Here is a 24,543-nt window from a genome sequence, read left to right on the forward strand (position 1 = left end):
AACTGCTTCTAAATATAAGGGCCAATTAGATGATTTTTTGCCGCTGAGATCTGGTAATCATTTGTTGACGGATATTTACTGATTCATCTAAACACATTCAACTGTTTTCTCCCATGAAAGGAATATTATTTTCCTTTTCTTTCTTTTTTTTAAATGAATGTCGTGGTTAATTAAAGCTCAAGAAGTTTACAGCACCCAACATTTGAATTGCACTGCACTTCAAAACTCCGAGCACTTAATTTATAGTGCACTTTTTACATTAATTGCAAGCCCTACCATCAACGTAGTATTATTCTCCATTAGGAGAAGAGTTTGCTCTCCAGCTGCTTTGTGCTGCTGCCACCTCTGCACTCTGGCCTACAAAGCAGCTTATTCATCAGCGGAAAGACCTTGCAAGTCACTTGCTATGGCAAATGTCTTTTATTGACAACTAGCGCTACATAGTGTAGCATCTCCGTAAAAGCTCATTAAGTACGCTCCGTTCCCTGTGGCCAGCAGCGCAGCATTCCTGCAACAGCAGTAGGGCTTGTAGCTGAAGAAAAAGGGTGGTGGCCTGTGTCACCCCTTCCAGTTCCAGTGCCACTAACAACTGACGTGACTGCTGGAAACTCTTGGGTTCCTCTGACAGAACGCGAACAAGGAACAGAAGGGACACGGGAGAAGAAAGCGCCTCTCAGCTTTGAACTTCATCAGCTGTTACAAAGGCGTTTCCTCCCAAGTCTACCTATTGGCTTGCTAGTCTGCAAAACTTAACTGAAGCTGGTGAGTTCCTGTTTCATTTATATAAAAGGATAAAAAGAGTCATTTTAACAAAACCTCAACTGATCACAAGTGTATGAATTGCATCTGTCATAATCCAAGGCAGAGATTTGCCCTGGAAGTATTACACCCAGTTAGGTTTGAGACCGAGTTGGAAATAAGTAGGCAAAAAGTGTGCATAAATCTGCTACGGTAGTTGCTCTGACGTCTGTATTTACTACAAGCTCATAGGCTAATTAAGTTAGTACAGTTACTTTTGCATAGGCTTGTATTATATATAACCCAGCACAGTAATTTATAGCTTTGCTGCTAAACCAACGAAGAGGTATCTTGTCAGACTACCTGGATAGCCCAGAGAGTCTACATTTTTTTTACTTTCTGATAGAGAACAGAACAGCAACATCATGAAATTTCCAACGCAATAAAGCAGTCCGTCTAGTGCCAGATGCCGATGAGCTGAGTTTGGGGCTGCCATTAACTTCAGTTAACAGAAGATGCGGGCTGACTCTGAGCCAGCCACAGAACCTACCCGACGCCTCGCCAGGCCTCCCACCAGCTTCTCGGCTCCGCGGTTGACACCTGCTGTCTTTCCACTGGCAATCGCGAGGCAACTCCTCGATTTGGAGTGAGAAAACTATGAGCCACTGAACTTCTGCAACTGTCTGGGTATGTCGTCTGCCAAAATGCATGTAACAAGTTGTGCCCGATCGTTAATTATGCCTAGAAAGCATAACGTGGCATTTAGTAAGCTTGGGCAAAGAAACTTTCTTTTCAAAATGATGCATTTTTGAGAGTCTTCTCTCCTTTCCATGTGATCAGAAGGAATTAAAATATATTACCACGGCATTATGGCAACTTGGGAGGGGATTATGGTGCGGTTGTAAGCGATGCTATTCTGATTGTTGTGGGTTGTTTTTTTTTCAAAGTGCTACCACTTCAAGAATCAAGCAACAATATAGCACAGGTTAAAAGAGCCAAGAGACTATATGTTTCAGACAGGATTTTTTGTGTTGTTGATACCCCTTTTTTAACCAGCTGAATATTTTTCAACCAATTGTTTCATAGACATACATACATATATGGCTATGTATACATATATGTATGAATACCTATCACTGCAGCTTAAGGAACATATATACATACATGTATACATACATATATGTATGAATGGCATATAGACACGCACACCCATCTGACTATTGTCCTAGTTTAAATCAAGTTTTCTATTTGCTATATGTTGTTTTTCTCTTCCTTCCAGAATTGACTTGGTAAACAAAAGGCAATGTCCAATGTTCTTGTCTTGTGTGATTTTTCCTATGTTTAGTTTTAATATTATATATTTACTTTTCAAACTTACGTACATTTATTATGTTCAGGTATTTTTCACTTCTTGCTATACATACCAGAACCTGTCTACTGTCATCCTCTGGCTTACGGCTTTATGTTGCTGTAAAGTTAACTGCAGGGAAACTTCTCCTAGTTTAAAAAAAAGAGGAAAGAAAAAAAGCAGGCCCTTTCTTGCAAATATAAACATATCATATTTTGTTTTCAATTTGCATTGACACCCACAGAGAAACCGGAGGTGAATTTAAGTCATCGCCAGCGTTTTGCACATGTTTTTACTGGCGCATTTAACTTTCTCTGTTTAGCCACAGCTATTTCAGATGCCTCCCACATTCACCGTAGAAGGCCTGCCGTTAACTAACTTCTTGTTTAAATGAAGGGCTATGCTGACAATTAAATGTAGGATTGTGCATGCTTCAGTGCCATACCTTATTATAATCAACGTGAGTAGAAGCAGAGTGCTGAAATTATGGGTTTTAGTCTGCATCTGCATGGCATTATTATGCTTATCAAGGTGAAAATGTCGACGCTGAAGAATGTAATTGTGTACCTTAAGCTGCAGCGATAGTTAAACTGAGCTCCTGCCTCCACTATTAATGCATCGGAGTGCTACTCTTAAGAGGCACTATAACTCTTTAGGTAGGCAGAGCTTTCGATTCATGAATTTATTTCCTTTCTTTCTTTTTTTTTAAGACTTTCAGAGATAAGGTTTTTCTGTTCGGGTATTAATTCAATATAGATTTTCTGATGCATTTTTTCCTTTTTAACAAAGCCAGGGAGCAGAAAGAATAGCGTACGTTTGTATATAGCTCCGCTGCCCTCCAGGAGGTCAAGTGTGAAATGCGTTGAGAGACACATTGACAGTCCATGCGTGAGCTGAAACAACTCAAGCTAGTTATCGGTAATTTGGATCCGTGGCTGTAGTCTGGGTTCTTATTATATAAAATCAAATAATAAAATAATTCAGTGAATTATCTGTGTTTAGTTGATTATCATTTTCATCTGAACATTGTCTCACACGAATTATGCATGTTTTATTTGTTGATTTTAATGCTTAGTCATCTTGAACATTTTGATTTGTTATTCATTTATATTGCAAAACAAATGTAATTTTTCTTAATACAATATATTACTTTGTTGGGTTTCATATACGTGCATTGCTTGTAAGCCAGTCACTTGTAAGTTATCCGTATGGATGGGTATACCATTTCTCTTTACACGAGGAGAGAGGGAATGTTGTCCCCTCCAGAGCCACAGTGATTCTCTTCAGCTGCTTACACTGTGCTGAACCCATAGCACTGGGTCAACACATGCGCCAAAACCCATCCCCATGCCTGCACAGTAGTTAGTATTTCTCAAATAATTATTAATATAATTATAATACTGAGAATTCTCTAAGTCCTCCTGTTCTCCCCCCCCCCCCCATTTCCCTATACAATAGATTGTAGCAATCGCTTGTGGCAAGAAGGCAGAGTAGGTATGCTAAGTCAACATAATAAACAATTTCTTTTGAAATTGTTTCAAGCCGTTTCAATTTCTTTGAAAAAAGACATTCCACAGGCTTCAGTATTCCATGAATCATTATTTTAAACTGATTTGCTTAGTTCTAAAATACTATTTTGCTACTCTCGATCTGATTTTTGCCATGAAGAGAAATACAAAGGCCACTCAAGTGTCTAAGGATTACATGCGTGACGGAAGTTTGCTTTTCTACTCCTTTGCGTAAAAGGAAATTAGCTAGAAAATATTTGTCTTGAAGAAGCTTCAGTATTTATGAATTATTATGGTTATTTCCTTGCAGATAAAATTAGTCGTAGTTACAAAAAGAAAACATTTCACTTGCTTTTGTTTCAACAGTTGGTAACCTAACTGAAAGAGCAGCCCACTTGTACGTTTGAGCAGCTTTAATGAACTAACTGTGGCACTGACGGAGGACTACAGCTACACACTAAGCACAGGCAGAGCTCAGGAAAATTAGCACCTCTAGATTTACTACTATATAATTTGTGGAAGTGAAGAAGTTACTTATACCACTCCAAATAATTAAGAAAAATTCTTTTGCCTTTGAAGCCTCGAACCTTGGCATGCTGCTCTTCAGTTGTCTAGAGCCAAACTTCTGCTCACCCATATACAAATAGAGCATGGTGAAAGAATTAATGCACTATCTGTTCCTATCTTATGGCTATCTCTGACCGTAGTTTTAGGTCACAGTGATTAGCGAAGGACTCCTTGCCTCTGTGTGAGAAAGCAGCTGAAGTCCAGCGATGGTTAAAGGCACCTCATAGCTGGAAGTCTTTCATGGTGGACTCCTGGGATCTGGACTTACACAAATGACAGGTGATGGCATGTTCATTCTGCAGGGAGAAGACAACTTGTAAGGCTAAGCAAGACGGTCAGATTTCTATGAAATGCTATAGCATTAAAAGTCATAAAAATATATTCACTGCCGTTTGGCAGAAAAGGTATATTACGGGCCTGGGAGGCTTGGAACAGTAATGGATCAGTCTGAGAATCACAGTTTTCTTAAATATAAAAGTTGCAGATGTTGAGTTTGTTTCTAATCTTGCTTGCATCGATAGAAATCTAGAATAGCTCCATCAAACTGATGAAGTAAAACTAATATGAATCAGTATTTCAAAATGAGACAGTCAGCCGCTTTTTACATATTACTGTCAGAGCTGCATATCTCCACTGATTTTATTAGAGTTATATATCAAGACCAGACTTTTAAATCATTCTAAAATCAAACCTCCTGTTGCAATGACAGGTGAGTCCTTTCTATTACATACATTGAAATATATGCGAGAGGCGATTAGCAATTTTGCAATTGTAAAGTAGAGCCTGCGTTGCCCACTTTTTCTGCTTTACTCCCCACATAGAGTTCCCTATGCAGACCAATATTCCTGTACAGGCAAAGCTTTTAACTGATGTCCAGGAGCAATAAGCCCCAGGAGATGGAATCCCAGACTGGGTCAGGCTGGAAGGAACGTCTGAAGACCACCCCTCTCTCCGCCAAAGCATGGTCCCCATGTCCAGATGGCTTCTGAACATCTCCAAGGACAGAGGCTCCACCACCTCTCCATGCAACCACTCCCAGCCGGAGTAGTGCAGAGTGAAGATGCCCAGTGCCACCTAGCTGGAGTGAAAGTTTGTGCTATATGTGCCTGCGAGTCGAGAGGGGAAGGAGGAGAGAGAGGGGAATAGGCTGTGACATGACATCGCTTTGAAGGTCCTATCAAGTGCAAATAAGGCTCACACTAAGTGAGTCCCTGCTAGGCAGCTGTCTATTTTTATTTGCAGTGTTTAGCTTGCAACCAAAAATCTGTTTTGGTTCAATTCTTGCAGCATTCAGAAAAGCATCAAAATGACAATTTACTTCTGGTTCAAGAAAAATAATGGTTTGCATGATTATCAATTCAGCTTCATGTTTTGTTTGATTACAGAAAGCCATGATTTTAAAATATTGAGCTTATCTCTGCCAAAGGATCAGACCTCATAATTTTTTATCTAAACCCGACATTTTCCTAGCGCATGTAACCCCTCTCTGCCCTTCCTGTTTCCCTTTCGATAATAAACTGCTGACAAGCCATGTTTGATTGTCTTGTGAAGGCGAGAAGATCAAATACATACGGAGTATTAACAAAAAGAAAGAATGTCCTTAGGGGAAAAAAAATGTTGCAGAACATGAATTCAGTTGTACTGCTGGAAAGAGTTGTCAGTCACTGTGAAAACCCAGTTCAGAGGCCGCCTGCCACGGGGAGGGAGCGGGACCCCCGGCATCGAGACGGGGGCTCTTTCGGGAGGACTTTGCTCACCCTTGTCCGTCACGAGCTGGGCTGAGGGAGGCGCAAGGGAAGGGAGGGGTGCTGCTTCCAGCCACTGCCATTAAGGCTGGTCTGCCTGTCTTTCTCACAAGCAGAGGGTAAAAAGTCCTTCTCCAGCATGTTGCATTACCCAGAACCAAAGCCCTTTTTCTTCCCCAGCAGCGCTGTCTATCTGCTTCTTGCTTGTTTATTCTTTTTCCCTCTTTTTTTTGATTGTAACATCTTTTTTCCCCCAGTTAGTGCTACTCTATGGAGAATTAAACAAACCGAGATGAAGCGTTAGCCCTCTGGAATTAGGGCCACTTGAGTGACGGTTGGGAAAGCAGGTAGGGGACTTTGCTTACAACGCGTTTGGTATCAGCAATGATTCCCACAGGCTCTTTTAATGCCTGCGGGATTACACCATCCACAGGACCCGAGCCGTGGCCACTTGCTGTTGCCAGCACAGCACTGCGCGGGCTGGTAGCACCGCTCAGTGTGCTTAGAGAGCCAGAGCACAAAGCCTTTGCCATGTCCAAACATGTTATATGAAAGCCCACTTTAAGAACCAACCGAGTAGCAATGGCTTTAGTGTAACTGAGAGGGATGTGCAAAATAGCCCAATATCCATCTTGGGTATGTGTAACAAGCAGCTCTACAAAGGCAAGGCTGAGCATCACAGTGAAGAATTAAACCATAATCTAAAGCACAGATTTGGTCAATACATAATAATTAATATGGAATGTTGCTTAAAAAGTACTATTACTTTGTATGGATATAAACCTGTTTTCAATTCCTGTTCTACATAACTTCATATAGAAAAATATTCCAAACAATTTTCTGTCTATAGCGGATCCTTCACTGTATTTCTGATTTTAGTATCTCTCCTTAGTCTTGTCCATGCCAGTTTACATTACAAAAATATTAATTTATTTGCTGCTAGCCTCGGAGCACGTTCTCTTCTATCCTCATACTCCAGCCAGATGTAGTGCTGGACAGAAAAAACAAAGGAAACATAGAATCAAAAAAAATAGAAAGAGATGATAGAATAAAAGTAAAAGTTTTCTTGAGAGAAAGAACAAGAAAAAGAGGTCAATAGTCTTGAATTATGCACAAAGGGTCAGAAAAACTCAGGTTCATTTAGCACAGTATATAAGTGGTCTGCTTATTCTGGGAAAGCAATTGCTTTATACGTACATCAAATGAAATACTCAGAAAGTTTATGAAGAAAACTCTATAGCCTCCGAGACAAACGTTTATCGTGAACATGGAGGAAAAGAAACCTTTAGAAGTTAATGTTCGTGCCTCTCCGTCTGCACCAGTACCTCGAGTAAGAACTTTCTCATTTTCATCATGAGTTAATATACATACATATTAAAAAAATACACACACAGACACACGCACACACACAAACACATATTGAACCTTCATGCTTCCAAGCTGAATAATGCAGCAATTTATTTTAATATGAATGAAACTGCAACTCATGCTTGACTTGAGCTTAATTTGAAACAAAAATTCTCCGGCACCGTGAGAGGACTGTAACTTCCCAGCTGCTGTCCTGACCCAGCTGACCCGTAAATCAGGTACAGCTTTGTTCCTCCAAGGTTATCCGTTCCAGGGGTAAGCTTTCTGTTTGGTATGCAGGCTTGCACAACCACCCTTTGAAGATGTGGAGGTGTCTTGCTCTCCCTAGATCTTAAGCTTCCTTTAAACTGTGATGAAGTTTAGGTAAAAGAGTTCTAATCACCAAAGAAATCCTTTATAGCATTGATGTTTTCAGCTGTTAGATCACTCGTAAAAGCAGCAATGGAGAATTAAAACTCTTGTCCAGTTGTGTATAAAACTTTGGCTGTGCATACAGGCCTCAATGTGACAATAAATGGAATCAAATATTGGACCTGTACCTGTTCTTGTGTCAGTCACTGTAAAAAAACTCTAGTGCTAATTTACTTCAGCTTACAACCTAATCCATTACTGATAGAGCAAAGCAAAGTCAGAAAACAAAACATTTTATTATGCATAAGTTTCTTATTAGAATAGAATAATCCAGCCAGAAATACTCAGAGATAGTAAATATTTGCAAGTTGGGATACTATGCTTGTCATCGTAATTGGCAGAATCGATCTTGCTGAGTATTCACTTCACAGTTCAGAATTAGCCCTCCTCACAGGCAAGTCACACATAGACAGACCCCCCCCCTTCCTTTTCAAATTTTGTACTGACGACTAGCTGACATAAAATACAATTTCACTGCAGGTTAATTTAAAATTTATTAGAAAAGAAGGTGAGGTTTTAGCTGAAAAAAAGCCCACATGACTTTTCAATCCTCTTTTCTGGAACTATGCTTATTTGTCACATAGCCTCAATAAATATGATAATAGCATTATATTGTTAGCATCTTAACAGATATTTTATTTTTTTGCAACCCTCTAATGTAGAAATCCCCGAAATTGTTTAGCATATTTGGTATCTGATCCGAGAGGAATTTTAAAATCATTTCACAAGATGTGAATCTAACAGTTTCTGTAATTTCACAGCTCGTTCAAGTTTGCTTTCTCTCATGCTGCCATTTGCACCTCTGTAAAGCATTACAACCTGAAATGGCACGCCAGCACTTTCTATGGGCACTGCAGCTCACATAGACACAAAAGAAAGACAGATGCTTTAGTATGGTCAAATGTCTTATGAACTATCGCGCTGCTTCATCAAAACACCTGTCAAGTAATGGCAGAGAAGTATGAGTGATGCTAAAGCAGAGCTTGTGGGTTTACTGTATTTGCCAAGGCCTCTTTCGTATGTGCTTCAGCTACTCAAGTTTGTTGCATTATAAGAGTTCAGTTGAATAAACCACGATTATGCTCTGTGGAACAGTAAATTAAAACTTAGGCATCAACAATGACTTTGATTTAAACTTTAGCACCGCTGACAGTTCAGCATTTGTGAATTCTATTCATTTGGAAAATTATTCTGCCTTAATTTGGCTGATGTCCCCAGAGAGCTGGTATTAGAGCAGAAGGACTTGCATGCATAGTGCAGAGAAAAGCATTCTAAGTATCAGCATCCTTCGGTACTGATACAGTCTAAAGCATGAGCACGGTTCTAGTCAAAAGACACAATTATTCCATTTCCAAAGCCAGGAAACTGTGGAGTACATAATCTATTTTACTGATGGAGTGCAAAGTCGCTTAGTAACCACAGAAGTCAAATACGGCCATCTCTTCCAGATGCTTTACAATGAAGGAAGTACTTCACTGAATGCCATATGAAGGCAAGCCGTTATTCAATTTAAGTGAAAGCTTTACAAATATTTTTGAAATACTAATATGATGAAATAATACTTTTCATTTTTTTTGAGGATCTTCTAAACAAGGTATTGACTCAGCTTGATATTAAAACCAATATTTATATTCCATGCCAAACTTCGAAGGGGTGCAAGGAGCAGCTTGCTTCCCCTACAGTACCAGCTTCAACTACTCCCTTTGACCATCCAGTGAAATAAAGCAGGAACACTTCCCAAGTCAATTACAACAGATGATAGATGTTTTAGGAAATAGTGTCTCTCAGCTCAGTTGCTGTGACTGATTGCGTGAGGACGGTTTACTCCTTCGTAGCAATGCAGCAAGAGGATTCATACGTAGTTGCACGATGAGAATCCTGCTCAATTTTGTCACTTTCTGAATACTGCTGGCTATATTAAGCACTCTTTAAGATAAGCTATATGCGGACACAAACTATACCATTGTGAGACTGCATTTTTATGGCTTCCTAACACGTCGTCATTCCTAATGCTGAGGTTTTATGATCATCCTAACCTGACATAACGGTGGGCATCTGCTTAGAGTCCTGCCTTCTCCTCGCCCCTGTCCTCAGGTACACGTGCCCATCCCTCTGCTTTGCCAGCACCAGTAGTCACGTTTCTTCATCTTAAGCTCGATCAGGAACACGCTCAGACTGAAAATATATTTTTTTCCCCGCACATGCAAATCAGGCCCATGATCTATCTGTCTCCCCATGTAACTCCACTAGTGTGGCTGTGGGTACACAGAAGGATGAAGAAGCAAGGGGCAGGAGTAGAGACAGTGGATGGGAATGCCCTGCTGTACATCGGCCTGCCTTTCGATGATCGTTGTACTGCAGCCCAGAAGCCCAGACACCAATGGTAAAGTTACTCTCTCTGCTATCTCTAAAATGATCTGCTTTTCACTGGCAAAGAAATAAAATGTTTATAGTGCAAAAAGCTTCGAATTTCATTTCAAAGTATAATTAACTAAGCAATTCACAACAACCGTTTTGTTTTTCTGTAGTCACCACTCAGTAATTGCTACTCTAAAAAAAATAATGGTTCCTTAATGTGAGCTCCTGACACCCAAAGTACAGGGGAACTGATACACGGCGTTGTCATCAGGCTAACCGATTTCCCTGGCATAACGCGTAGTGTGGACTTAGGTGATCATGAAGGTGAGCTGGAAAGAAACCTACCCGTAAGTGAGAAGAAGCATAACCTGGAAAACTACTGGAAAGAGCTTGTAACACTGTAAGACGAGCGAGATTTACCAGAGAAGGCCTACTTTGCAGGTGGGAATAATTTATGTGCTGAAACAAAGACAGAAAATAACAGTGAGGAAAGAAGGAACAACAAGATGGAGGAAGATGCAATAATATGAAAGAAAGTCAACACACTAAAGGACGAGAAGGAAGTGAAACGGCAAAGTGAGAAGCAGGAAAAAAAAAGTGACGGGTTGCAACTCTGTGGTGTCATGTAATGGAAAAAAATGGAAAGAAAAAGGAATTTTAAAGCCTGAAATTAAAACCAATCCATAAATTTACTTTTTATCTGAGATGCAAACGATTGCTTAAGCCTAGTTTTCTAGTAGATGTTGTTATGCAAAATCCAATTTCCTTTGTAATTTTGTTGACTTCTTTTTTTTAAAATTATTTTGGATTTCTGTAACAGTATTTAAATATTATTTAAGTATTCATGTGTATCTAAACGCAACCAAAAGAGATAATAACTAACAACTCCTTAAATTTTCTGACATTTTACAGTGCACGTAATGCAGAGACTTTATAGAATGCAGATAAATTTCCTTGACCTATTGCTGGCATCTGAGTAAACATATAATTATGGGCTTTAAAATGTGTTTTTTATTTATAGTGGGGCATTAGGACCTGATGTGGTAGGCTTAAAGTAGCATATTAGAAACCCTTTCAGCATGCAGACAATTAGAGCTATTGTGGGATCGCTGTGGGTTAACAATTTATTCCTGAAATGAATGGGAGTTTTGTCATTGATTTAACAGGATCAGTAAAGTACATTTTGCTTTTTCATGTTTTTAATAGTTCTTCTGAACAGCACATTGTATTCACAGAAATCTCAATCTTATTGGAAATCTAGCTCTGGAACAGTAAAACTAAGAAACGGGTACGCTTACACTGCGAGCTGCTACTTCTGTACCTAGAAGCCCTGTCTTCATACGGATGACAGCAATCTAGTCGATGACTGAGGTTTCTCCATGTCTTTTGCCCAGTATAAACACATGGGTGAATTCCGTGAAAGACAGTGAATCAGAAAACCTCGAACTCCCTCAGACGCAGGTACTAGCAGAAAGCACCTTCTGCATTTCCCCTTCCAACCAAGGGAGCAAGCGCTTCTCAGTCACTTCAAACAGCCAACGCACAACGGCAGCTGGTTCCAACTTAGCCGTGAGGGTGAGCACATGCACACAACATTCATTAAATAACTGAGCCATACATTAATTAGTACAGATCTGCTAGTTTGTGAATCATAAAAAAAAAAAAAAACCTGGTTAGTTTGGGAAAACTAAGCCTTAGTTTGTTATCACTTATATTGGGCACAAGTATTATAATTTTGTTGGGTCTTGTTTTTCTAACACCGTACAAACCCCTGAAATTGCGAAGAGAAATAGTAGGTAAGAATATATTTGCACTAAACCCACAAAATTATAATCCAGTTTGAATTTTAAAAGCTATCTTCTTGTTTATTTTAAATTTTTATGATTCTGACATATTTCAAATCTGTAAGAGCATAGCATAACATAAAATTAATATACAATAAAATATGTAATTGCTGCATGCTATAATATAAACGCTATATTTATAGAATTGACTCAAAATCTTCGGTCATGATGAGAGATGTGCTCTGCAGACACAAGGTAGAGGGCGATTTCTTTACCACCGCCCATGCGAGGTGACCTGCAGGGTTAGCTGCCCCTGCGGCAGAACAGGTACACAACACGAATGCTTACTCAGAGAGGGTTATTGCACGCTTAGACGTTCACGTAGGGAATGGATATGGAATAACTAACGTGTTGCACTTCCTCACTTGCTTCATTGTCACTTCAGAGATAAGCCCTAAGGCTAAGCAGATAAATATACCTTCACTATAGCCGAACTTCCTACTGAAGGTGAAGTGTCACAAAGGTATATGTTAACCGTGAACATACGATTTGCTGAACAGGAATGGACTAGAACAAGAGACTTAGAGTGGTTAAGTGTTTTGCTGAAATAGGAGCTTTAGCAGAAAAGACAGATAAAAATCTGATTGATTCATGAATCTGAACGCACTGACAGCCTCAGGGTGTGTTCTACCTGACCCGTGTAGAAGATGGATGGGGGCCATCCCTACAGCCTCCTCTTCCAAAGAAAAGCGCTTTGCTGCACGGCCTCGCTGGCTGTCAGACTTGTATTCAGAGTTGAAGGATGCTGGCTTCTGGCATGTGTCGTCTTTGTGTTTACAATGCGCGTATAAATATATATGTGTGTGTATATATATATATGTATCTTCTTCGTGTTTACAATGCATATATATATATATGTATTATATTATAATACAGATGTGTGTGTGTGTATATGTGTGTATATATACATATATACGTGTATATATATATAATGGATTGTAGCCTGCCTTGCCAAGTCCATGCCAAGTCTCCGTATCACCCCCTACCTGTGGGTAAAACCAATAACACTGCTAACACACTCTTTGTTTTCTGGGTTGCCTGATCCCACTCTTCCAGCCATCATCCCCTTTGTCTAATAAGGAATTTCTGCGTTGGTCTCAACCACAATATTAAATGTTGATACTAACGTTGTAAAATTAACATAGGTACATATATTTTCAGTATCAGATCTGGCATCTGCTACAGACTCAATACGAGTAGAGGCTAAATGTGATATTCATAACTGATAGCACGGATTCATTCTTCTAATACAAAAAGTGAACACCCAGTTGAAATGAGCGTATGTTTCCTCAAAAGGGATGGAAAGGAAAGTGATTCTGGGGCTGGCTGCACGTACAGATTCAGGGCTGTGTAAATGCCAAGAAACAGCTCCCAGGTACTGCTGGTGCTCAGTGCCCAGCCTGCGCGGGGATCCCTCTCCCACTCTCCTTCTCCGTCTCAAGTCTGTTCCTTAGGGCTCAAAGAACGTTTGTAATGTTAATCGCTCTGCTTAGAGGGATCCTTAACGTTTGTTCCTGAACAGCTACCACCCTATAAAAGCAATGTATCTGCTACTCATCTCCACTGAAGCACACAACACCTGAAAAAGTTCTTCAGCTTTATGCACCGGTGCCTGGCGAGACTAGGACTGCCCCACAAGGCCCCGATTTCCAAACGACAGCTCATAGAAAACCTGTCACAGCCCACCTGAGGAAAGGTGTTTTGATTTTGCGAAGTGCTCAACACCATTATACTTAGACGCAAAGATGAAACCTACCAGGATAAAACTGCCGTCAGACATCTAGAATGGAAAAGCTACTTTTCAGCTCATATTAGGAAACAGAAAATGTCAATGGAGCAGTGTCAAGGTTTTTCAAACTGATTTGCAATTTTCTACACTATCAATATTTGCTGTTAAATAATAATGCTTCTTTTTAAGATCAAGCCAGTCATTTATTGTTGTTATAAAAAATAATCCAAAAGGGATATTTTGAAAGGTTATTTTAGCTTAAGCTATTTTGTGGCATTCTCGGCTTTATTTAGCATGCATTTTGAGTCCCTTACTCTGACCGATTAGAGCTTTTTCCAAGAGAATGACAAATCAATCAGTTTGATTTGCAAAACGCATTTTTGCTTTTCAAAATTAACGTTAGATTTATTTTTTCCTTTTTATTTAAGAGGCTGGGAGATAAATTTCACCTTTTCTTCTGGACACTAGCAGTGTCTGTATAATAATTTACTCGGTCAATAACAATAATCTGACCTCATTTTGGAGGGCATGAGAAAATGTGCTAGCGAAGAAAATCTCAGAAGTCCCATATATCTTTTTCAATACCTTTGTTTGAACTGTGGACAAGTTGGAGGAGTACTGTGTGCATACGTAAGGGTTTTATCCGTGGAGGTGAACACAGCCTCTGGTGCAAAGCTCAGTCGCCTTACTGACACTCTGTAAAGTGAAAGGTAAGGATCGACACAGAAAGTAAGTCAGCTGTAGAAATCTTCTGTGGTACCTTAGCCTTGAACTGACATTCTGAGGAAATTTAGCAATAGGTCGTCATCAGAAATATAACATAGATGCGTGCCTGGACAGTAATCTAACAAAAGGGAGTTACCTATTACGCAGCAGTACTTCATAATAGTTAAAGAGAAACGGGAAAAACTTTTAAACACGTGCGTCTTGAAGAGTTGACAGCAGTTGCTATTGGATACTAGCATTTCCACTGCACAGTTTATTTAAAAAACAGGGAATCTTGTAAAAAAAGGCCAACTTTTGTCCCAGTTTTGGGAAGGTGATGATAGATATTTATATGGCAGAATTAATCACAGATGGTTTGCTCAGAATATGAAGCAAAATAAACAGTTTCCTTTGGACTATTTTTCATACTACTCTGTTTTGCTTTAATACTTGAGAGATGAAACTTTTCCAAGTAAAAATTTTGTTGCTCACTTGTCTTTTGGGATGCTTTTAATGTTATTACCTATTTTAGAATAGGAAATTGTACCGTTTTGGCAACATCTATGGAAGATCTTTAGAAGTCAGTACAGTATCTGCTTGTCTGTGCATGCAAACAGGAATAACTATCTGGGGAACATAATCATGGCAAAAGGTCATGTTTGCCTTTTATTTGAAATACTTCTAGACTATCAAGTGGTTTAGAAGTCAATCAATCAATACCAGAAGTCAAGGAAAACAGTTCGTTTTATCAACATTAATATATTTTGAGATTTCTAAGATGGAACGTTATTTCCCTTGGCATTTTAATTGAGATTTCATAAAATTGCTGTTTTAGTGTATTGGCAATGGCATTTTAAGTTGCACTCTACTGCAACAACAGCTAGAGACACAAAGGATTTAAAAACCTGCAAAACCCACAAGAGGCCCCTTCCCCTCCTCTCGCCCCTTCTACCTTCAAAAGGCGAATCAGCACGAAAGCTGAGACTATGAACACCTCCACATACACGTAAGAATAGCAAGAGGGTGCTGAGGGATAGCTATTTAATCCATAGGTATGATCAGTTTTGATTTTCTTGCTGCACGTTCCATTAACAGAAAAGGGACTTTTGGGTGCACACTGCAAGGCGAGAAGAAGTCCTCCAGTGCATCCGTGTTTGCTAAACACCACAAACGGTTTCATATAAAACAGAGATGGTTAAAAGAAAGAAGCGTCTGAGGTTTTGAGACAGACGTTTTCACATTATTTTACTGTATAGTCCGTATGAATTATTTGAATTTAAAGGCATTAATTTAAACAATTTTAAAAATTTGTTGCTGTCTGCAACTTATTGTCTAGTAAAAAAAAGGTTGTTTTCATGGAAGTAATTATGCTAAAAACTCCCCCATAAAACAGAACCCCAAATCTACCTCCTACTTTGAATTAAAAACAAAAAAAGATGTGACAAATAACACATTTTTAAAGGACTGATGAAAGACCATACTACACAAGACTGTATGAACATGGACAAGTTGACAATAATAATCAACAGTATTAAAATAGCATTGCTTTTGGTAAATTCCACATAGGTCTTTTCAATCTGACAACTGAACATTGTCGATTCAATAATGAAGTAGAAGAGTAATATGTCTTGGAACTGTAGAAGCAGCAAGAGTCCAGACGGACCAGCGTTAAGGTGGGCTACCAGAGTCTGTCAGCCATGAAGGAACAGCTGAGTGAATGACGAATGCAAGCTGCAAGGTGAGAGGTAATATGGGGAGATGGGCTAAAAGAGTATGGAGAACGGGGTCCATGTCTTGGGTGCTGCCCTTTAGTCGAGACTGGATTTCTGGAAATACGGTACTGTACATTGAGTTTTGATGCACCCTAAAAATCAACCACTTTAATTACTCAAGGAACCCTAATCATTATTAAAACCCACTTCTTCCACTATGCCTTGCCAGTCCTTTTATTTCAAAAAAAGAATTAAAAAGTATCCGTAATGCTATGCTAAGAAATACATGTATTCAAATGAAAAATAACTTGGTTAGAAAAAAATGTAAATGCTCAGCCTGGGTGAGCATTTTCTTAAATAGTCATTATCTCAAAATCAGTATGAAGGCTGAAAAACTAAAATAGCTTATTAATGGACTGAGACTCCTTAAACTTTTTCATAATGGGAGTCAGGTGTGTAAAATCTTTTGAAAAACCTCACTAAGTACCTATCTGCATCTTTAGGCACTTAAATGCCTTTAAAAACTTGTTCCCTATTGTCTGACTGTCAATTAATTTCAATTAGGGTGCTAGTATTGGAAAATATTCTAATGTCTTCACAGATATAAGAACAGCAGTCATAAAATAAGACTGTTTCAAAGGCACTTAAAGATACACAGGAATTTAACTTTTAGTGGGTAAAACTTAACTTTTAGTGAGATAACCTATATATTGCAAGTTGCAATGCTTGCATTTCATATCTGTGCAGCTTTTTAAGTTGGGGGAATCCGGTTTCACAAAAGGGAAAGTCAAGAATATGCCTATGATTGTCGTTAGGTTTTTTGGAAGTATAAAGGGGTATACAGAGCAGAAGGGCAGAGCTGAAGCAGGGAGCCCGGTGGGATTCTCCAGACATGCGTTATATGTGATATTCGCTGGGGCGTTAGGTGGGAACGAGCACTGAGGGGATGGGAAGCAAATCATGGTTCCTCCCCTTATAATGCCATAGCACCGTGTGCCAGGATGGGACACAATATTGTTACCTCGGCTCAGCACAGATTTTGGAGCTCAACGGATCCTAATACCTGAGCAATAGCTTCATGCCAACAATGCTGCAAAAGTTACTGGCAGGAATAGGCTCCTCTTTTGTACTTCAGGAAGAAAATTCACTGTATCTCCATTTTTTTTTTTCTTTTCCTATTTTTCTGTCTTTCCCAGAAAAAAAAAAATCACAATTCTTAACTCCTATCTTATGTTTCATACTTAAGCATTTCATACTTGTAAACAAAACGACTGAAAGCTGTCAGTTGGAAATGTCATGTCTGCTGTCAACGGTTCATGAATAATTGACACTGAGATTACCTAGGGAAAGCGGCAATTATCCTGAGTCATTAACATATGAACTAAGCCTGGGTTTGTTCTGTGGTTGTAGGATTTTCATTTAACTCCTTGATGTAGGAGGTAAAAAAAAATCCTGGCAGGATGTTGCTATAAAAAGAATAAATCTGAATGAATAAACAAAACCTCAGAACTATGAATATGTATCAGAATTTCAAGTAGCGTTGCATTTAAGCTTGTATATACACTTTTGCCACAAGTTTTGTTTTACATGGAATATCGCTGTAACAAATTTGTTTGCTAGCCTAAGGCTTGGAGGATAGCTCTTCTTTGGAAACATATATGCACATGAAATAGAGGTATCAATGGGGAGATCTTCTCACCCATGTTCCTATTTTCATACACTACGCAGCTGTAGGTGTCTTCTCGGAAAGCAGAAATAGTTGGTGTTCAATCAGAGCACAAATAAAAAAAAAAAATATCAAGCAAGCAAAGTCTCCTGGCTGACAACAGCATCAACAGAGGGAAAAAGATTTTTTATAGGAACCTTCTTTAAAAAAAACAAAACCAAACAAAACTGTGAACTTCATTTTAAGACTAAGGTTTAGCAAATCAACATTTACTGGTGAAACTAGCAAGCAAAGAAAGTAGTCATAAATTTTACAAGCCGGGGAAAACATGCAAAGAAACAAACCCACAATATTTACAAAGATAATGTAAATTACTGACTGCTGCTTCAGAGGCAATATATGTTAAATGCTTTCTCTCAATCTGTACACTACGACAGACTCAGAATTTTTTAGCTGCTGTGCAAGGTTGTAGAGTAGCCTTGAGGTTTAGGTCACAGACTGAGTTAAAAGTTCTCTCTCTTGAAAAAAGCCCTTTGAATTTTAAGTTGAAACCACGAAGCTATTTCCCACAAGTAATTACCATTTTGGATGCCCCTCACTGCTGGTTCCATTGCCTTTAGAAGCATACCATGAATTGGAGGCCATCATATCAATCTATAGAGCTGAATTATAACTTCTTTGGTATAATGAGCTCTCTTTGACAGCCACACACAGTCAAAGTCACTGTTCAGAAAGGATAACCAAGCTATTGCCTCTCAAGTGTAATACACTTCATTAAAATGCAAGTCATTTCTTTCGACACACGTTCACTGAACTCCAACCCCTCATAAATCTTGTAACATTTCATTTCTTGTTCACAGCTCTGAAATCTTTAAATTGGGGCCTTTGGTAACTTTCCTCATAACCTCAAAACACACATAAATTTCCCACTTCAGTCTTTTTTTCTTCTTGTTGTAAAAAATGGCAAGAGAAGATTACAAACAGTTTGGAAGATCTTGCCTGTGTGGCCCTTGTAGCACACTGGTCAAAAGCAATTATTCAGACACTGGGTCTTCTCACACTGGTAAAGACTTCCTGACATTCGCCCAATTTTTCCATCCTTTAATTTCGTATCTTTATTCTGGGTGATAATATCTTGGAAAAAACCAAGTATTTCTTTCTTGTTTTCATAGGTAATTTCTTTTATGCGGCCTTTATATGGCCTTCATTCCCTTTTAGTGATTTAAATATCCATCTCAATGCAAACATGGAAAATAAAACAAACAAACAAACAATCCCTACACATGTAAATTAAACAGAATAGGGGAATTATGAAGAAACAGAGGCCAGTTCCTGAAGTTTCCTCTCCGTCTCTATAAGCACAGTATTAGTTTGAAACTTACTGCATCATGAGTGCCAAAGAAATAGCAATGACAATGACAGATATCTACTTCATCTTCTCCAATGATTTTATATTTTTATCCAAATCTTCCTTCATCTTTGAGTACTGATGTGGGTTTTTTTTACTTCTTGTTCTGCCTATAGTTCCTCTACCATCACATACAATGGCCTAGTCACTGTTTCATCAAAATACAGTGTGAACCTGGTAACAGATGACCGATGCTCAGATTTCCTTCTTAGAGTGGGTTTAGAGCATTAAGCAGTGTAACACATATTCCTACACTGTTACAGTTGTATATACTGTATTGCATTCAGTACCCACGATTCTCAAGGAGCAGGGCAAGCCTATTTAAAAAAATCTTAAGATTTAAATTTACACCCACTGCCACATAATTCTGCAGTGATCTCTAGAAACTGTCAAATGATAATCACTTTATATAGCTGAATACAATTATGCATTTTTCCCATAATCTACAGGATTAAATAAATTGTATATGAATATAAGCAAAAATAACACAATGTGCTCAAAGCCATTTGTATGTATAATCCATATGAGCTCTCAGCATTCTGCTTGTACTCAGGCAGAACCAGAAAAGCCTCAGCAGACATTTCCCAGAAATATCAAAATTTACTGCTTATTGGGATTGGTTATTGCCTATGTATAGAAATTCATACACAGCAACGTAGAGAGGGGGCTTTAAGTATGTGTGTACATGCATCATACATATATACATATGCAATCTGTGCAATATGCCGACACATACATCTAGAAAACCAGTCTCTGTACGCGTGTTTCAGCACCGTTGCTGTTTTAAGTGACCAGTCTCTGGAATTTAAATGCCTCTCTGTGGAGACTCAGAAGACGATAGGAACTTTAACCAAAGATTAAAGCGGAGCACAAGCCTTGCACGCAGAGATACCACTTATTCACGAGCACTTATATATGTAATGCTGTAAGGCAGCGGAGTGAGTATGTTTCACCGCACTAGCCCTAAGTAAGTAGCTCTTCGTTTCTCTTATTTCCTAAGAGTCAGACACTGAATCCCACTCTTTAAAGATGTAATTCACATATAGTCTAGTTGTCCTCTTTAACTAGCAAAACCTTTTACATGGTAACATTTCTCATTTTAAGAGACTGTTTTTTTAATGTTGAGGCAGTGATTTACACGAACAGCAGTCACTGGCTATTATTTAATAGAAGACAATATTAAGGAAGAAGGAACAGAAAATAGAATGTAAAGTTTCCACTCTGCGGCTGTAGTAAAGCTGACAGTCTAGTAGAAAAGACTAATCAGTACATAAGAGATTCAAGGTTGCCAGCAATTAATTCTAACAGCAAACTGAGCATATTAAGGGGTCTCGGTCAAATCCTGAGAGTCTTGCAAAAATTTAACTTAATCTTTGCCTTCCACTGAGAGCTTGCCAGGGTCTAGACCATCACTGTATGGGGGAATATAAAATCCCCTTGCACTATTTTCTATAACTTATGAACTTATGCTAGACACCTATGGAAAAGAAGAAAAAAAAAAAAAAAAAGAAAAAACATTTTCTTCACATTTTGTTCCTTCATGGAAGGAGCACCTATTCTCCTTGTCACCCCATTTCTTTCAGCTGGTTTACCTCCCCCTTTTTTTAGTCATTCTCTTAGGTATTGGTAAACTCAAGATGTCAAACATCACTTTAACTTTGTCATGCTAGCACATTTGCAGCTACGTGCCTGTCACTTTTTAATTCTAGCTTTCCATCAGAAACACTTATGGTTACTTTCCAGCAGCATAATTTTACAGGCTGAGTAAAGAGCCTAATTCTACACCAAACTGATAATACACAGCATTTCTCAGAGAATTATAATTTTCACCCAGCTTCAGTGGTGACCGTTGAGACTCAAACATCTTGTGTTCAAGAGGATTATCTTATGAAGGCAAATTGATTTGAGTGATGGCTCACAATATTTCAGTTTTAACTTGTGAGTAGAACTTGAGTGACACCATCAGCCGTGCACTGAAATAGGAAGAGCCACAGAGACTCTTTTAGTGGCCACAGGACAGCTAGCAACGATTGCAGACCTTTAGCTTAAAAGAATATAATAACATCTCCATCTTAGCATCCTTATGATTGCGTGATCATCAGACAATGAAGAAAAGGAAAGCAATGGTCTCCAGTGAACCCACAGATGCTGCTGCCCATCTGTTGCTCCTTTCCCTGCCTGTTCTCTGCAAATCCATCACTGGCTTGTTTCCTCACAGGCTGACCGCGGAGCTGTCTGCTCAGGAGTATTTATGGCCATCAAACATTGCTACTCGAATCACTTGACTTTCCTCTACAAGAACTTCATCCCTTGCTCCTCAAAACCCAAGGAGACCTTTAACATACCGTCTCTCACTGAAACAAATGAAAACTAGTTTTGTGGCTAATCAAGACAGTGTACATTTTATTCCAAGCAATATTATAATTCCTTGGTTTAGAACGCACATGCAATAAACATTCAGATGAGAAATTAATTAATACACAAATTACTAAGAAACGGGGAGGCACGTTTGTCAAAGTTTGGAGTATCTACAGAATCTGCCAATGAGTGGAAAAAAGCAGCAAACCATTTATTGAATCTTACCTTCTAGATCCTTCTTTTAGCCATTTCTTTCTTTTCAGCTAGTCTATAGGCTCTGTTCAGTTAACCTGTATCATTCCAGTTCTCCAAAGGCAGCACGGTAAAATCACAGGCGCTGGACAGGATCTTGGATACCCTGGGCTAGGAGGGACCTTGGGAGGTCTCCAGTCCCACCTGCACCAAATCAAGGCTGAATAACCCAGGGCTGTGTCCACTCAGGCCCTGAAAACCTCCAAGCACTCTAGGATGAAGCTGATGAGGCCCAGTGAGTTTGACAGCATCTAACAAATTTTCTGTAACTTGTTTCTTTGTAATTACAGGCTTGAGACCTTTCTTCTTATAATCAATAGTAACTGCACTAACTAGATCCTTTTTTAGTGGGAGATGAAAATTAAATAATCACCTTTCATTGGCATTGCTTGCTGATAATTTTTTCAAGTACCGGACCAAGATTGTCTTTTACTTTCTTCTAATAACAATATATGATGCTTGTTGTTAATCCTGGCATCTCTTGTGAATTGTGTTTCACGTATGCCTTTGTTTTTCTTATTTAAACTTAGGTTGCAAACTTTATATTTTCTGTGTGCTCATTCATCTAAATGTAAGCTAAAAACCAAAATGTATTTATTTTTTCCATATAGTCCTTATTTTCCAGATCTGTAGTTATTCTTACATCTGCAAAACTGTGGATGAAAAGATTTATCCAATAAGCATACAGAGAAAAATCTAAGAGGAATGTTTGAGATATAGAAAAAAAAAATAAAAACCAGTTCGCTCTTTCTTGCTCTTGACCTAACAGCAAAATGTAATACACATTAATGTGTTACAAACTAATTTATTTTTTTTTAAAGCTTATAATCAGGTTCCAGGGTTAGTTTTTTGTAGGATGTATTTGAAAAAGAGAATAATTCATGACTCTAATTTTCCTTTATCTTGTTATATTGATAGCGCAGAGATGGGGCTGCTGAAGCATTACAAAGTCATTTTATGTTATTTTGTTGATGTTATTGTTGTTTTATTATTAAATGATTTTTTCTTCTTTTGAGTTTTCTTAAACAGGATGATTCATATCCTTAATACATTAAAGGATAGCTTTATGGAAATATGTGAATAGAGCTATAAGACTGAATTATGTGTAAACAGCTGAAGACACAACTTAAGTACACAGAAGAGATTCAATCTGCAGCGTAAGTATAAAGACAATTAGAAAAAAACAGTCTTAAGGACTTAAGAGATGTGAGGTCATCTCCTCCTCCTAAGCTATGGTTAGACTAGGTCAAGCTAAAATTGCAAAATCAAAAAAAAAGCTTGTTATACTTAGGTAGAAGCATCAATACTTTAGAAATATCTAAACCATAAATGATATAGGGGTTTGCAATATTGGTAAAAGACAAGAAGAGCAAAATGTAATTGAGGCAGCTTTACCCTGTGGGTTGCAAAAAAACCCCATTTCTCCAAATAGTTTTTCATTTCTCTCCTTATTGCTAGTTAAAGGACCTTTTATTTTGAAACCAGCAAGCAAGCCACTTCTCATCAGACAGAAATGCATTTGAAGATTGTGTTTGTAGCCATGTAACAGCAACAACAGCATCCAAGATGGAGAGCTTTATTAGTGTTATTATTAAAGAAGGTAGGACTTGGACAGAGATGGTGAAGTGGGCATAACCAGCAATTGTGGGAAACAAAAAGTATTATTACCTGCCATTGAAATGCAAACAGGTCAGGAGCACCGAGAGAAGGGAAGATCAAAAGTCCCACCAGACTCAGCGGTCAGACTCAACCCTTAAGCCTTGCAGTTCTTCCCTTTTTAAGTATTGAAAATACAAATCAAGAGGGTGGAAGGAGAAATTGATAAGCATCAGTGTTCTGTGCAAAGATTTTTTTAAAGTATAAGTAGACATCCTGAGCTCTTTCCCAAAATATATTGCAATAGTAAGTAGGAAATTAGCTATTTCAGGGTAAATAATTATCTTTCCATCAGAACTTTTTTTCAAGTTAATCTCTTCCAGCATTTCTGTATGCAGGTTAGTATGTAATACATTTTGAACTGCATAGTGGTTGGTAAGAAAAGAGATATAGGATTATTTCAGTTCCTTTGAGACAAACCTGTTTTCTTAAGGGCTCTCTTGCTGTATGTGCGATTGTAACAAAAAGGAACTACAAAAATATGAAGAACTGAGAAGAATATTTCAGCAGAGGACTTGTGCTTCTAAACACTTCATTGTTTCTGAAAACCTGGAGTTGATAATAAGCCAATTTTATGTCTGAAATCAAAATGGTAAATAAATGATGTGTATAGAAAACCATGTGAAAGAGTCTGATACTGCAAATGTCTAATCACATGATTTCAGCAGGAGGTTAGGAATGTAAATAGGAGCTAAGAACCCCTGCTGAACCTGGAGCATGGTTAACTTTACATACTTGAGTAATATTTAAATCAATGGGAATTCAATATAACATTAGCTAATCTCATGTTTAAAGGAATAAAGCTGAGATTATTCTTCTTGATTATGTGCAGTTACTTACAAATTATTTTATATCCTTTTATTTTCATATCATTTAAATTCACAGTTGAGTTTTCCTTCTGGTTTGCTGAACTGAATCAATGTTTGGTTTATTGATATTTGGTGAATAATGAGGTCCACTAGAACATTCTCATCACTCACAAAGTATCAGCGAGCTCCATGTTTATTCAACACAACAGAAGTCATTGGAATTCTGAGTTGTTAAATGGAAGAAATTTGATCTTTCTTATTAATATTTGTAAGTGATGAGATCACTCAGTAGTATCACTCACCTTTAATAAGTAAAAGTACTCCGTTCAGACACGTCAGCCTATTATCTTTATAGTGTAAA

At 38.3% G+C, this 24,543-nt stretch overlaps 1 long non-coding RNA gene across 1 annotated transcript in view; it reads right to left on the reverse strand.

Moving 5' to 3' along the window:
* Window positions 1-4,082: 4,082 nt before the first annotated feature.
* The window catches only part of LOC148051557 (uncharacterized), a 39,370-nt gene continuing 18,909 nt past the window's right edge, over window positions 4,083-24,543 (reverse strand). The window contains exon 3 of the long non-coding RNA XR_015699871.1: window positions 4,083-4,457. This is a non-coding gene — a long non-coding RNA (uncharacterized LOC148051557). The remainder of the gene's footprint in view (window positions 4,458-24,543) is intronic.

Source organism: Nipponia nippon, unplaced genomic scaffold, assembly GCF_047370975.1.
Source record: "Nipponia nippon isolate SJK-2023a ecotype South Korea unplaced genomic scaffold, ASM4737097v1 scaffold_6, whole genome shotgun sequence".
Classification (NCBI taxonomy): Eukaryota; Metazoa; Chordata; class Aves; order Pelecaniformes; family Threskiornithidae; genus Nipponia; species Nipponia nippon.